Raw genomic sequence first — 6,308 nt, forward strand, 5'->3', positions numbered from 1 at the left:
TATCGCTTTCTCAAAACCATATAAAATTATATTATATCGATAAAGACAAATAATAAAATTAAACATTAAAATGAAGATTTATGTCGCTGCATTGCGCGAGTACCCTTCTAGTATGTGTGTGTGTGTGTGTGTGTGTATAGGGGCACGTTCTAATGAAAACCGTGCATTTCTAAAAAACCGTGTATACCAATTTCGACCAATAGAAAAAATCTATTTTTTTCCTAATTAAATTTAATCAATAAGGGTATTTCGGTCATTTATAATATTTTCTATTAAATATAGAAGTTATTAATAAATCTTAATTAAGAAAACGTAATAAAGGTAATTGTATAAATAATAACATTTAAATATTTAATTATATTATAATATTAAAAATTTGAATTTGATATATTGTTATGAGATTGAATCTGCAAACGGATCTTGAAGATTGAATTGCATTATGGAATGAAATCATAAATTATGGTTCAATTAAAAAATAATGTTAATGAAACAGATTTCATGAAGGTGAAACTGGTTCATGTTGTAATTGATTCATGAGTAATATGAAATCGTTTCGTGGTGAACCACGTTTCAGTGATGGTGTAGTTGATCTGTTTAGTAGAAAAAATGGAACAGGAAACGAGTGCATAATTTATTTGGTTTGTCATGAAATAATTGCATGATGAAACGGGTACATGATGAATCTGCTTTGGGATCTTGAAGATTGTAATCTGCTCCAGAATTTTGAATATTGTAAGGATTAAAGAAAAGAATGCATCAAATCATGAGTGAAATAAAAAAATAAATTTACATGAAACATGTTTCATGAAGGTGAAACTGGGTCATGTTGTAATTGATTCATGAGTAATATGAAATCATTTCATAGTGAACCATGTTTCAGTGATGGTGTAGTTGATCCATTTAATAGAAAAATGGAACATGAAACGGGTGCATAATTTATTTGGTTCGTCATGAAACAATTACATGATAAAACGGGTACATGATGAATCTGTTTCGGGAGCTTGAAGATTGTAATCTGCTCCAGAATCTTGAAGATTGTAAGGAGTAAATGAAATAATGCATCAAATCATGAGTGAAATAAAAAAATTAATTTACATGAAACAGGTTTCATGAAGGTGAAACTGGTTCATGGCGTAATTGAACAATGAGTGGTGAACTGCTTTCATGGTGAAACCCGTTTSAGTGATGGTGTAGGTGATCCATTCAGTAGATGAAATGAAAAATGAAACGGGTGCATAATGTTGGCTGTTCGTCATGAAATAATTGCAAGATGAAATATAAATTAGTTTCATTAATAATAATAAATGTTAACGTAAAAATAATAAATTACTTTACAAAAAATAGATTAGTTTTATTAATAATATGATATACATGATATGCTTTCCTTGAATAAATGAATATTTGTTATTACCCTTTAGCCCTTATCAGTATTATAAAATGTATTTTCAATTTTTTTTTAATTTTCTTAAATAACCTTGATTAATCTTAACCATTGATCAAGAAAATGGATGGGTGAGATTGGTTTACACGGTTTACACAAATGAAGGCGGTCTTTATTTGATCACTCATATATATATATATATATATATATATAATGAATAGGCAAGCAAAAGTATGAAAAAATGTCTTTATTGATTAAACAAGCTTGAATACAATTGTCGTTGAGACAATTTGAGCATATATCAGGAGCAATGATTAGATTGAAATCTAAAAATTTCGAACATTGAGAAGTTGAGAATTTGAAAGAAGGCTTCTTAGACATAACATTTAATCTAAGGGGTTTTTCTTCTATGGGGTTTTTTGGATTATTTCCGGATGATTAGAATGAGAACTTCTATATCCTTTTATAGGCGAATTATATATATATATATATATATATATATATGGGCTCATTCAAGGGAGAATTGATTAGTTTGTGGTAACTGTGAGATCCAATCTCAATCACAAATCAAGGGATAAATTAGGAAATTAATAATTATGGTAGTTTGAGTTATAATTGTAATTAGAGAACATTCTAGGTATTTTTAAAAATCTCCTCTCTCCTCTCTCCGACTTCCAATCTCCGGTCTCCGGTGAACATTAATTTGGCGAGTACCAAGTAATCACAAAGTTACACAATGTGATATCCATTGTGATATATTGTGATATCATTGTGATACCAACTATGATACCAACTCAAACCTGAACAAAGATACACAATGTGATGCCCATTGTGATATACCGTGATACCGATTTCACCGGATGCCGGAGATTGGAGGTCGGAGAGATGAGAGAGAAGAGATGAGTTTTTAAAAAATACCTAATATGTCCTCTAATTATAATTTTAACTCAAACTACCATAATTATTAATTTCCTAATTTATCCGTTCATCTGTAGTTGAGATTGGACCTCATAGTTACCACAAACAAATCAGTTCTCATTTGATTAGGCCCCTATATATATATGTGTGTGTGTGTGTGTATATATATATATATATATATATAAAGAGAGAGAGAGTGTGTGTGTGTAAATTACATTCATGTGCCTTGTGGTTTGTTGGTTTTTCTGACTACGGTTCCTCAAACACGTTTATTATATTGTACGTCCTCGTGGTATGCAAAAACACACGCTATGAGTCTCTCCCTCTAACAGAAAGCGTTAAACTAGTTAAGTCAAGGGTCATTTTTGTCTTTTCTGTATTTTGTTTTATTATATTATACTATTATATTATGTATTCGATTATGTATATACATACATACATACATACATACATACATACATACGTGTATGTATATAAGGCACACAGAGTCGCCGCTCCTTTCCTTTAACACCACTGCCGGCTAACCTCAGGCCACCACTTCCAGCCACCTCTATTTACTTTCTCTCTTTGTCGCTCCTTTCCTGTAGCATATATATATATATATATATATAGGGGTGTTATTATACACCCTCTACCATTCATACAACCTATGCAACCTTAATCTAAACCATTCATTTTTTAATCAATGATCCAGATTCAATTCATGGCATAATTGTAATAAAGTTGAAGTTGGGTAACACGCGCTTCATATAAGGAGGGCAAATGAGGGTAAAATTGGAATTGGGGCTTTATTCTATTCTAAGTAACGATGCGCCAAGATTACCAACTCCGATTATCACTCTGAATTCTATTACATTAGGGATATTCATTGAAGATTCACAGCATATGATTACGAAGAACGATCAATGGCAGAAAATTTTCAACCGGGTATCTTTATTGCACCAAATCGAGGTAATCGTATTGTTCATTCCATTCCGTATACCTAGTTTATACAATCTTATATATCGATATGTCTATGATTCAGTAAGGAAATTGAGCGAGAGAATCATGATCAGAAATTCATTCTCCAAGTTCAAGAACACGGCGGATAATCCTGTTGTCTTAGACGAGGACGAACCTGACGATTTTGAAATGAACCAAGCTACATTTCAACCTGCTGAATCAGTTCCTCCTTTTACACCATCAGATGACTCAACGAATTTCGAAGGTTAGTGAATATAAAAGTTCGATGTTTTTAGTGTTGGCTAGATTATTAAGTTATTGTATGCATATTTGTTTTACATTTTGCATATAGAATATGGCGTCATCTGTTTTTATATGATGGTATGAATGTGATGATGTGAATGTACATCTGTAGATGCTTATATGTGTTAATAAAGAGCTAATGTGAACCTTGTGTGCTCAAATTAAGGGTAACCATTTTTTTGTATTGGTAAGCAACTTAAAGATGATCATTTTAGTGAAAATGACCATTTAAGTGAACATGACCATGGTTAAATTGGATGAATTACAATGAACCCAAATTCATTTAAACATCTGGGAAAAATACAAAACTGATTTTGCAACTTGCCTTTTACTCTTCGTTTGGATTAGCGTTTCATTATGTATGTAAATTAATGAATCAAGCTTCATCTGTTTAAATATATATTTTCACAGATGATGATGATGATGATTATGATAGTTGACTATGACAAGTCTTAGTTGATAAAACAATCATAATGTAATCCTCATGCACACCATAACATGAAAGTCAAAGGATCTCACTGTTAACTACTCTTTAACCGACATCGTGTGTTTGTGAAATATGGTATTGGGTGAACGGTTAGCCATGTTACAAAGTTATTATGAACTTAGTTTCATTAGCAAAACCCATTATGTATTAATCTAATTCATTTGATAGCTGACTATGTCAAGTCTTAGTTGATAAAATAGAAGAAGCAGGTGACCAAGTGAACCCAGTTGCAGTAGAATTGAACTCAATTGATGTCCAAGTTAAACCAGTTGCAGACCACGTGAATCCATTTGATGTCCAAGGGAACSGAGTTGAAGAGCAATTGAACCCAGTTGCTGGCCCATTCCATACAGTAGAAGAAGCAGATGACTCAACACATTGCGCTGGTTAGTGATGTTTAACATTTATCTTTACCATATTGATCATATCACCCAATTCATTTACATAACAAATATTTATAATCATCATGAATCTAGATTCATCAGTTACAACTTAAAGATGATCATTTTAGTGAAAATGACCATTTAAGTGAACATGACCATGGTTAAATTGAATGTATTACAATGAACCCAAATTCATTTAAACATTTGGGAAAAATACAAAACTGATTTTGCAACTTGCCTGTTCAGTAGCCGGTTCAGTAGCCGGTGGTTCAACAATACGAAATGTATCCGTGGATGCACCATCTTTCTTGGTCACCCTGAGAGGAATATTAGGTGATTATGTGCATGATCAGAAGCTCCACTTTTGCATTTTTCTATAAATTTATGTTGTTTCAAGTGAAGGCAACATAAACAAATACGAAATACAGTAGTAATTATCAACTTGAGCTGTAAGCATATAGATTCAACAAATGCATTGTAGACTAGAGTACACATGCAGATGCCAGCACTTATCAATATTATGCTCCAGTTCAAACATGTCAAAAAAGATCCTACTTCTATAAACCCAAATGAATGACATAAAAATAAGAACAATTCATATACATACTTTCAGAGGGAAAAAATATGATCAGGTAACTATTATTTACCATGCAAAGAACATGTGATAGATTTAAAAGAGGTCATTACTGTTGTCTCACATAATAGCACCAGCATATGTTACATGAATTATGCATAAACATGAGCGAGTCTACCGCCTCATCTCTTTTAGTAGATTGAGATCTATAATGGCCTTCCCTATCTCGTTTAGTAGATTGAGAGCCGAAATGGTCTTCCCTGTCTCTTTTAGTAGATTGAGAGCCAATAAATTACAACTAATGCAACTGGGCTGTTATGCAGTAGTCCATGCTCACTCTGGTGCTAATTTTGATGTGCTTTCACTTCTGTAAAAGAAGTATTTTTTTGAACTGAAAGTGTAGTAGTGCCTATGGATATTGTCCTTTATTGCTATTACTTGCTAATTCTTTTGAACCAAGATAATTTCGTGTTCTTTAATATAGGACCAAAGGAGTGTAGAATATGCCTTAAACAAGGAAGTTCCAAATGCATATATAATTAATCAATTGCAGCAAGTTTCATAACAAGAAAAGCAATTGCAACTCTAATGGGATCTATGTTTGCTMTAATGTAACAACAAATTTCAAATGCATATATAATTAATCTACTGTGTACTGTGCAGTGAAGGGGGCAAAGGTGGGCTGGCTGACTTTGCCTTTAAGCTACTGTGTACTGTGCAGTAAACATAAACGCACYCTTTGAAGATTTGCTGTCATTCCAACCTATATGTTTAAATCAGACACGACTCAACATACATATATACCTCTTTCTCAATGCACACCATAACATGAAAGTCAAAGGATCTCTGTTAACTACTATTGAATATAGCATCATGAATCTGGTTTCATCAATACATATGTACTCATTGTGGATTCCATGTAAACTGATTCTGATACTGCTATTGCTTCATTCGTTCATCCATTGATTCCATCAAATATGTATGAATTTATTTGGAAATCCATTGTTAATGCTACTGGTTTCATTACTTATTCATTTTTTGTTATCTCTTAGCATATTTTGCCTAAATGTAACCTATTTAGGCAAAAAATCATTCAGAATCTGGTTTCTTAGCATTGTTTGTCTGATCATGTAACCTCTTTATGCATACCATCATGATCAATCACATAGATAAATCTTAATGAAACCAGGTTCACATTGCAGCAAGTATCATTGGTCTGTCTTTAGTTGTATTGGTAGCAAGATTCTTTAGGTCATGATATTGGGGCAATTGAACATTATGGTAAGAATATATGTTCAACTTTACTAACCATTGGAATGT

This window comes from Cynara cardunculus (assembly GCF_001531365.2).
Source record: "Cynara cardunculus var. scolymus isolate 2C chromosome LG 2, CcrdV1, whole genome shotgun sequence".
Lineage (NCBI taxonomy): Eukaryota > Viridiplantae > Streptophyta > Magnoliopsida > Asterales > Asteraceae > Cynara > Cynara cardunculus.